The sequence below is a fragment of the Ascaphus truei genome, chromosome 2 (genome assembly GCF_040206685.1).
Source record: "Ascaphus truei isolate aAscTru1 chromosome 2, aAscTru1.hap1, whole genome shotgun sequence".
NCBI classification, from domain to species: domain Eukaryota; kingdom Metazoa; phylum Chordata; class Amphibia; order Anura; family Ascaphidae; genus Ascaphus; species Ascaphus truei.
The window spans coordinates 328119111-328129987 of record NC_134484.1 but is presented as its reverse complement, the minus strand read 5'-3'; the positions used below and the strand labels follow the sequence as shown (position 1 = coordinate 328129987).

Sequence of the window (10877 nt, the reverse complement as noted above, 5' to 3'; positions counted from 1 at the left end):
GGCTCTTGGGCGGGGCTCAGAGGAAACAGGAAACAGGTCTTATATACCTGAACTCTAATCAGCATGACAGGTGACAGAAAACAGGCAGCAGACAAACTGTGGAATGGAGTGCCTGTACCACGAGGCTGCCCTGTTCAGCTTAGACAGGACAGAAACTGTTCAGTATCCTGGGAGCCCTGTATATGGAGTTTATTACCAACCCCTGGTTTCTGTCACAATATATATATATATATATATATATATATATATATATATATATATATATATATATACACACACTTATACACACATATATACATATACACACATATATACATATACACACATATATACATATACACACACACGGATGCCGGTGGGGGCGATCGGATTACAGCCGGTAGGAGCGAGGAGGAGGACAGGGCTGAGAGGGGAGAGGATGGGGACGAGAGATGGGGGAGAGGGAGACAAGCAAAAAAAGGAGGGGGGGGGGCACAGTTCGTGATATCATTTTTTTTCTAAATATTTTTTAATGTGCCCCTTCCTATCACTCAGCCCGTCCTGCAGCCCTCCTGCTATTGTCTGCCTCTCCAACGCTGTACCCATCTTCTCAGGGAACCCAGAATGCTCCTGTTCCCTGGCCCGTGTGCTGCACATGGCTGGGGTCTTCTGCCCAGCCATGGGAAGGGGAAGCAGCACTTCCCTGCAACCCTCTCCTCCTCTTCCTCCTCCCACACCGTACCCCCATCATCATCATCATCATCATCCGAATCATCATCATCCCTCGCCTCCTCTTCCTCCTCCCACACCGTACCCCCATCATCATCATCATCCGAATCATCATCATCCCTCGCCTCCTCTTCCTCCTCCCACACCGTATCCCCATCATCATCATCATCATCATCATCATCATCATCATCCGAATCATCATCATCCCTCGCCTCCTCTTCCTCCTCCCACACCGTATCCCCATCATCATCATCATCATCCGAATCATCATCATTCCACACCCCCTCTTCCTCCTCCCACACCGTATCCCAATCATCATCATCCCACTCACACACCCTCCCCCTCCTCATACACCCACTCCTCCTCCTGCGTAGATATGCTGGCTCCTGGGCTGCTGCTGCCGGGCGATCCAGACGGTGAGAGTACGAACGGCTCCACCACCGTGTACTCCACCACAGTGTACTCCACCACCTCCTTCACCACTGTGTACTCCACCACCTCCTCCACCACTATGTACTCCACCACCTCCTCCACCACCTCCTCCTCCCACACCCACTCCTCCTCTTGCGTAGATATGCTGGCTCCTGGGCTGCTGCTGCAGGGCGATCCAGACGGTGAGAGAACGAACGGCTCCACCGCCGTGTACTCCACCACCTGCAGGAGATACAAAGTGTTTGTAACCAGGGGCAGTGATACTCTGTATCGCAAGAGCTCCTGTGCCACATGGGGCAGGAAACGCATCACCGAGCCATATAACACGCACAGCAAAGCCTTTGCTTGCCTCTCTGGCACTGAAGGGGTTAAATCACAGAACCATTTATACCATTTGAAAAATAATTGATAACCCGTGTGCATTGTACGTCATTGTTTTGTCTGTTATTAGCGGATCCCTCGTTTTCCTGTCCTGTTCCCGCTGAAGATTTTGTTACATGATGCTGCAGATGGACATTAGCTGATGTGTCTCTATGGGAATCCCCTCTCCCGGTCACACAGTTACACTCGGCTATAAGAGGAGAAAGCTCTGCACCTCTTCCTCTGTCTCCTTTACATCTACAGCCTGAGAGTCCTCATCTTCTCTCCTCTGAGGACCGTCTCCCACTATACCCCTATCCCGAGTACCCCTAATACTCCCAGGCCCAGTACACCCTAATACTCCCATCACCCGGCTCAATACCCCCTAATACTCCCATCACCCAGGCCCAGTACCCCGAATACTCCCATCACCCAGCTCAATACCCCCTAATACTCCCTGGCTTGTACCCCCTAATACTCTCAGGCCCAATACCCCCCACCCCAGGCTCAGTACCCCCTAATACTCCCATCACCCGGCTCAATACCCCCTAATACTCCCACCCCCAGGCCCAGTACCCCCTAATACTCCCATCACCCGGCTCAATACCCCCTAATACTCCCACCCCCAGGCCCAGTACCCCCTAATACTCCCTGGCTTGTACCCCCTAATACTCCCAGGCCCAATACCCCCTAATACCCCCCTCCCCAGGCTCAGTACCCCCGAATACTCCCATCCCCAGGCTCGGAACCCCCTAATAATCCCATTCCCAGGCCCAGTACCCCCTAATACTCCCATCACCTGGCTCAATACCCCCTAATACTCCCACCCCCAGTACCCCCTAATACACCCTGGCTTGTACCCCCTAATACTCCCAGGCCCAATACCCCCTAATACCCTCCTCCCCAGGCCCAGTACTCCCAAATACCCCCCTCCCCAGGCTCAGTACCCCCTAATACTCCCATTCCCAGGCTCGGAACCCCCTAATACTCCCAGGCCCAATTCCCTCTAATACTCCCAGGCCTAATACCCCATAATACTCTTAGGCCCAATACCCCCTAATACCCTCCTCCCCAGGCCCAGGACACCCAAATATCCCCCTCCCCAGGTCCAGTACTTCCTACTACCCCCCTCCCCAGTCCAAGTACCCCCTACATTCCCCTTCCCAGGCCCAATACCCCCTTATACTCCCCTCCCCAGGATCCCCTACATTCCCAGACCCACTACCCCCTGCATGCCCAGTACCCCCTTTCTCCCCCCCCCCCAGGCCCAGTACCCCCTAATGCCTCCTTCCCAGACTCAGTATCCCCTCATACTCCCCAGGACATGCGAAACGGGAGAGCCCTGCAGGTGTGATCAGGGGAAGGGGAGGGCCTGGAAAGGGGGGGGGCACTTCAGGGGGAGCCTTGGGAAGGGGCGGGCTGCGCGGGGGAGGGGGGGAGCTGGGGAACTCTGTTCGGGGGGGGCGCGGCTGGGGAAGGGGGGGGGGTCTCTCCCATCCCATGAGACCTGTGGAAACATGACCCAGCTAATCTGCAGCAAGAGATCGCCAGCAGGTTCTGTATAATTATACTGTAAAGTGTTGCAGACTATCCTACTATCAGTGTCCTGTACAGCAGCTAATAGTATCGTATGTGCAGCTGATTCACAGTTCTGCCAGTCCCATTTACCTGAACATCGCCGGCGGGAGGAAGCTGGGGGACTACTTCCTCCTCTTGCTCTTCAGCTTTCCATGCCTGTGATACAGAGATGTATGAGATGTATTCCTCACTCATACGCATTTCCTGCTGCTGTATGGGAGGTTTGAGGGTGTTGAACCCAAAATCCGTGGGGCTACACAGATAAACCGTTCTAATGGGAACATTCTCACTACAAACTGTAGTGTTACATGTGCTAGAAGTGCATACAGAGAGGGTGCGTGTGTAGTGAGAATGAAAGGGCGCACGTGTATATAACCATTAGTGTGTGTGTCGGAAAGTGTGTGTGTGTTACTGTCTGATTGTTACTGTGTGTGAGTGTGTATGTAACCATTAGTGTGTGTGTGTGTGTCGGAAAGTGTGTGTGTTACTGTCTGATAGTTACTGTGTGTGAGTGTGTATGTAACCATTAGTGTGTGTGTGTCGGAATGAGTGTGTGTTACTGTCTGATAGTTACTGTGTGTGCGTGTGTTATAACCATTATTGTGAGTGTGTGGTATTGTCTGATAGTTACTTTGTGTGTTTGTAACCATTAGTGTGTGTGTTACTGTCTGATAGTTACTGTGTGTATGTGTGTTTGTAAAGCATAATGAGAAGTGTGAATTTGTGTTATATCACATAGTGTGGGTCTATGCTAAGCTGCCGTATTGTGGCTGTGTTTCTACAAGTGTATCAATCTGTTAGTGCGCATTTTAGTGTGAGTGCGAGAATATTACTGATTGTGCTTACTTTTTTAGGAGCAGGAATCTGCGTGTGTGTGTGTGTGTGTGTGTGTGTGTGTGTGTGTGTGTGTGTGTGTGTGTATATATATATATATATATATATATATATATATATATATTGTGACAGAAACCAGGGGATGGTAATAAATTCCGTATATAGGGCTCCCAGGATACTAGACAGTTTCTATCCTGTTTGGCCTGGGAGTGCAGCCTTATAATACATACACTCCATCCCACAGTTTGGCAAGCGCTGGAACTGAGGGATGAGAGATCCAGACCAGAGTTTGTCTGCTGCCTGATTTCTGTCACCTGTCATGCTAATTAGGAATCAGGTATGAAAGACTGATTTCCTGTTTGCTCTGGTCTCCCCACAAGAGCCAGGAGGCTGGAAGGCTGCTGAACTACAGAGGGGAGAAGCCTCTTCCCCAAACAGGTTCAATCTTTCTGTTCATTTGTGTAAGACTGCAAAAGTACCGTGTTTTGATGTTGGAAGTGGAAAAGCCACTTCCAACCCTGAGTCAGGGATATCTAAGTTAAGTTATCGCTCAGGTGAGCAGCTTTTGTTTTGATCTGTTTTCTGTTGTATGCACTGTGGCAGTCTCAGTGCCTGGGACTGAATAAACCAGGCATAGCCTGTTTAAAGGAACAGTACGTGACGCCTCATCATTTAACCTACCCTAAAAGACCGTGTTCTAAACAGTCCCGGACAAACGACGGAGCCCCGGAGTAAGCCGTTTGTCACATATGGTGGAGAATGCGGGCAGAGCACTAGGGGGTCTGCGGGTTGAAGAACTTTGAAAAAAAAAAAAAAAAAGTTTTTTTCATCCTCTGCAAACAAGATGGAAGACGTGGTGGGTGCGCTGGTACGCAATGTCGCTGCCCAGAAAGACGTGAATGAAACCCAGCAACAGCTGTTAATAGCCCAGCAAGAAACTAATGCAAACCAGCAGCAGACGAATGCAGCCCAGCAACAGCTGCTAATAGCCCAGCAAGAGATTAATGCCAACAGGCGAATGCAAACCAGCAACAGACGAATGAAGCCCTGCAAAACGCGAATGCAAACCAGCAAGAGACAAACCGCTTGCTGAGAGAGGAGCAACAGCGGTTCGCTCAGGGCTTACAGCAGGAACTCGAGATCCTGAGGGGGACTATCAGTAACCTTCCACTGGCAGCGGCAGCCCCAGTACCGAAAATGACCAGGGCAAGCCACTACCTTCAGAAGATGGGACCCTCGGATGATGTGGAAGCCTATCTTCTCACGTTTGAACGCACGGCACAGAGAGAGGGATGGCCAGAAGCTGAGTGGGCTGGTCTAATCGCACCCTTCCTAAGCGGCGAACCCCAGAAGGCTTACTTTGATCTAGAGCCAGCCGAAGCTAACGTCTATGCAAAATTGAAGTTCGAGATCCTCGCCCGCCTCGGCGTAACCACGGCTGTTCGCGCCCAAAGGTTTCACGCATGGTCCTTCACGATGGATAAAGCCACCCGAAGCCAGATGTATGACCTCATCCACCTCGCCCGGAAGTGGCTACAACCCGAGATCAACTCAGCCAGCCACATCGTGGAACGGTTGGTCATGGACCAGTTCTTGAGGAAACTTCCCTCTGCCTTACGCCGTTGGGTCAGTCGGAGTGACCCCCACAATGCGGATGAGCTTGTGGCCCTCGTAGAAAGGTACAATGCAGCAGAAGAGCACCCGCAACCCACAGTCGTGGAGCAACCCCACTACCCGAGGTTCCAGGACTCTTCCAGAGACGGTAAAAGGGTACCGGGGTTAAGGGGCGCTGAAGAGCGGCGACCACCTTCACGCAGCACCAGCAACAGTGGTTCGCACACTAAGGGCAATAGCCAACATGGGGAGCCGGGAAAAGGCTCTAAGTGGGACACAGACTATGTACCTAAATGTGTAAATTGTCATGAGAGGGGCCACACAGCAAAAATCTGCCCACTAAATGATGAGCCCATGCAATGCAACAGCGTGGAACCTTATTCGCTGTTGTCCCAATGTATGGGCCCTAGCCCAGAGGACCCCTTGAATAACCATCTGTGGGCATTTGTAAAGGTTAATGGTAAGAGGGTTCGGGCACTTCTTGACTCTGGGAGCATGGTCACACTAGTGTCCGAATACCTCTTGCCCATTAAGAAGAAACAGGGAAACAGTTCACAAAGAGTGGCAATTTGTTGTATACATGGGGATAATCATGAATATTCCACTGTTGATGTTTTTTTTGAAACAGAGTTTGGTTCTTTAGATTTCAAGGTGGGTATTGTACCCAAACTGGCACATGATGTGTTAATAGGGACCGACTTTCCCCATTTTCTAAAAATGTGGTCCCCCGCTCAGAATAGCGCCCAGAGTTCAATAGCGGACCATAACGAAGTATTAGAAGAAACAAATCCTTTCCCTTTTTCAGAAATGGAGGTTGACGAGGGCCCAAATAAGAAGGGGGAAAAGGAGGAGTGCTGTAAAATTCCCTTCCCCATCACTACTTTGGTAGGGAATACCCCAAATCAAGATGTTGAGCAGACACTTACCACCCCAGAACCGGATAAGACCCTTGCTGACCTAGAGGTCAGTCCTGGGAGTTTTAAGAAGGCCCAGTGGGAGGACCCCACATTAGCGGTAGCAAGGGGAAATATACGGGACCAGAATAGTACTCCTGGCCAACCAGATAGGTCACTTGCTTACCCCTACTTCGAGGTAGAGAACGACCTAGTATATCGGGTTGATAAAAGGAAATCAGTTACAACGAAACAATTGTTGGTACCACGGACATTCCGTAACGTAGTATTACACCTCGCACATAGTCATCCATTGGGGGGACACCTAGGGGTGGAAAAGACAAAAGAAAAGGTTCTCCGAAGCTTCTATTGGCCTGGGGTTCTGGCAGAAATTACGAATTATTGTTCCTCATGCCCAGAATGTCAGATCACCGCCCCGTTCAAGGCGTACCGCAGCCCATTGGTACCCCTTCCCATAATAGAGGTACCATTTGACCGGATTGCTATGGATCTAGTAGGACCCCTAATAAAGTCTGCTAGGGGACATCAGCATATATTGGTAATATTAGATTATGCCACCCGATATCCGGAGGCAGTTCCCCTACGTAGCACCTCAGCTAAAAACATAGCAAAAGAATTAGTAGTTCTGTTTTCCCGGGTCGGGATTCCTAAAGAGATTCTATCTGACCAGGGAACACCATTTATGTCCCAAGTAACGAAAGAGCTATGTAAACTCCTAAAAATCAAGCATCTCAGAACCTCAGTCTATCATCCACAAACAGATGGTTTAGTGGAAAGGTTCAATAAAACCTTAAAGAGCATGTTACGGCGGGCGGTTGATAAAGATGGGAAAAACTGGGATTGTTTGTTACCGTACCTGTTATTTGCCATTAGGGAAGTTCCCCAATCATCCACTGGCTCCTCCCCGTTTGAACTATTGTATGGCCGACACCCAAGGGGCTTACTGGATATAGCCAAAGAGACTTGGGAACACGAGGTTACCCCTTACAGAAGTGTAATAGAGCATGTTGCCCAGATGCAGGACCGCATTGCTGCAGTCCTACCCATAGTGAGGGAACACATGGAGAAAGCTCAAGAAGCACAGAGGAATACATATAATAAGGGTGCTAGGGTCAGAATTTTTTCTCCAGGTGATAGGGTACTAGTTCTGGTTCCCACCGTGGAGAGTAAATTCCTTGCTAAATGGCATGGGCCATATGAGGTCTTGGAAAGAGTGGGAGAAGTAAATTATAAGGTAAGACAGCCAGGTAGGAGGAAACCTGAGCAAATTTACCATATAAACCTACTCAAGCCCTGGAAAGATAGAGAAGTCTTGTTAACCCTAGTACCCCCAGGTCCGTCAGAGAATCAAGAAACTGACCCAGAGGTTAGCATAGCTGAAACCCTGTCTGTTCATCAGAAACGAGAGGTTCAGAATTTAGTGAAAAGAAACAAAGAAATCTTCTCTATATGGCCAGGTAGAACTAGCGTAATTGAACATGACCTAGTCTCTGAACCGGGGGTCCGAGTTAACCTTAAACCGTACCGAATCCCAGAGGCCAAAAGAAAGGCTATAAGTTTAGAGGTTAAAAAAATGCTAAAACTAGGTGTAATTGAGGAATCCCAAAGTGGGTGGAACAGCCATATAGTCTTAGTCCCAAAGCCAGATGGTACAACAAGGTTTTGTAATGACTACCGGAAACTAAACGCGGTGTCAAAATTTGATACTTATCCTATGCCCAGGGTAGATGAACTTGTAGAGAGACTGGGCAAAGCCCGATATCTCACAACCCTAGACCTAACAAAAGGGTACTGGCAGGTTCCCCTCACAGAAAGGGCAAAAGAAAAGACAGCCTTCTCAACCCCAGACGGCCTCTTTCAGTATAAGGTGTTGCCTTTTGGCTTACATGGAGCTCCCGCCACATTCCAAAGAATGATGGATAAAATTTTAAAACCACATGCTCGGTATGCTGCCGCCTACCTGGATGATGTGGTAATCCATAGTGAAGATTGGCAATCCCACCTTCCAAAGGTCCAAGCTGTGCTTGACGCAGTCCGGTCTGCTGGACTAACTGCTAACCCCGCTAAATGCACTATTGGTCTGGAGGAGGCCAAGTATCTGGGATATTCTATTGGCAGAGGTTTACTCAAACCCCAAACACTCAAAGTGGAGGCGATACAAAATTGGCCAAGGCCAGTTACAAAAAAACAAGTAAGGACCTTTTTGGGGTTAATTGGGTACTATAGAAGGTTTATTCCCAATTTTGCAACTAAGGCAACCCCACTAACTGACCTCACAAAAGCAAGAGGACCGCTAATGGTAAAGTGGTCCCCCGAAACCGAACAGGCCTTTAGAAGCCTGAAAGAAGCTCTCTGTGCCCAACCAGTGTTGGTCACACCTGACTTCTCCAAAGAGTTCGTAGTCCAAACCGACGCATCTGAGGTAGGGCTGGGGGCGGTACTCTCCCAGGAGTCTCAAGGTGAGGAGCACCCCATCCTTTATTTAAGTAGGAAACTAAATCCCCAGGAGAAAAATTACTCCATAGTAGAGAAAGAGTGTCTCGCAATAAAGTGGGCTGTAGAGACGCTCAAATACTACCTGTTGGGGAGAAAATTCCGGTTGGTCACAGATCATGCACCCCTTACCTGGATGTGTCAAAACAGGGAAAAGAATGCTAGAGTGACCAGGTGGTTCCTAAGCCTACAACCCTTTAAATTTTCTGTGGAACACAGGTCAGGGCACAAACATGGCAATGCTGACGGGTTGTCAAGGATGCACTCCCTAATATCCATGGTCGCTCATCCCTCGAGGTCTGAGCTGGGGGGGAGGATATGTGACAGAAACCAGGGGATGGTAATAAATTCCGTATATAGGGCTCCCAGGATACTAGACAGTTTCTATCCTGTTTGGCCTGGGAGTGCAGCCTTATAATACATACACTCCATCCCACAGTTTGGCAAGCGCTGGAACTGAGGGATGAGAGATCCAGACCAGAGTTTGTCTGCTGCCTGATTTCTGTCACCTGTCATGCTAATTAGGAATCAGGTATGAAAGACTGATTTCCTGTTTGCTCTGGTCTCCCCACAAGAGCCAGGAGGCTGGAAGGCTGCTGAACTACAGAGGGGAGAAGCCTCTTCCCCAAACAGGTTCAATCTTTCTGTTCATTTGTGTAAGACTGCAAAAGTACCGTGTTTTGATGTTGGAAGTGGAAAAGCCACTTCCAACCCTGAGTCAGGGATATCTAAGTTAAGTTATCGCTCAGGTGAGCAGCTTTTGTTTTGATCTGTTTTCTGTTGTATGCACTGTGGCAGTCTCAGTGCCTGGGACTGAATAAACCAGGCATAGCCTGTTTAAAGGAACAGTACGTGACGCCTCATCATTTAACCTACCCTAAAAGACCGTGTTCTAAACAGTCCCGGACAAACGACGGAGCCCCGGAGTAAGCCGTTTGTCACAATATATATATATAACCAAAACATTGCGCCGATAATATAAATATATATACACACACACATACTGTACACATACATACGTGTGTTTATGTATATATAGATATAAAAAGAAAAAGCAGGCACACCATGGCTTTGCAAAAAATAAATATATACAATACAATTGAATAGAACTGATCAACGCTTTGGCTCTCTATGGGAGCCTCTAAACACACGGGGACCCCAGGTAGTCAGATCTCACCCCTATTTAATTCTGTTACATGCCACATCAGACTTTGTTTTGATGCATTCTATGGTTGTCCTTTTATCAGAACTTACCCGGCGTCTCTCCATCTCGGGAAATGTTCGCTGCTTTAAAAATACAGTAGGATGATCCTCGCAATCTGAGACTCAAATACTTGGACAAAAAGTTGTGGATGTGTCCTGAAGATGAAAAATAAACCCCCTTGTTATAAATATGATCTAAATGAGCGGTGAAATGTCTGAAATCTCTGCTGCGTCTCAGAAGAAACTTACCTGTCTGATCCACACTGGATATGGCAGCAAGTGGTGGCACAGAACTCTGGTACAGAGCGGTGTGGCTGTAACCATGGAAGTCAGGTCGCAGGTAAACATGTATTTTTTGAAAATGGCAGTAGAATGCGAATGTGTCACATTCTGAGCTCAGCCCCTGAGCTGTCAGAGGTTTCCAGGTTGTGATAATGGGAGATCCATATACTGGGATGTGATAAGAGATATTATGGTCATTTAATACTGTGCCCCATAACCTGCTTTATATGAAGTATCATTTACACAATTAGTACAGATCTTATACTATATTAGTGAAAGCACTGTATCTGCCTGCCTGCCTGCCTGCATGCATGCCAGCCTGCCTGCCTGCTGGATGTCCGGTGTCCCTAGGGGAAATCTCATTGGTCCTTGGGCCGCCCCCGCACACCTCTCATTGGCCTGAGGCGGAAGTGACGGCCCAAAGGACACACAGGGACACAAACACACACACAGGGACAC

The 10877-nt window shown here is 48.7% G+C and overlaps 1 long non-coding RNA gene across 1 annotated transcript; it reads right to left on the bottom strand.

Annotated features, from left to right (window-relative positions):
• Positions 1–1271: 1271 nt before the first annotated feature.
• On the bottom strand, positions 1272–10291 carry LOC142488697 (uncharacterized). The gene is made up of 3 exons (XR_012799589.1): positions 10188–10291; positions 3169–3234; positions 1272–1362 (listed from the first exon to the last, which is right to left on the bottom strand). It is a non-coding gene; the product is annotated as an uncharacterized LOC142488697 (long non-coding RNA).
• Between the last annotated feature and the right edge of the window lie 586 nt (positions 10292–10877).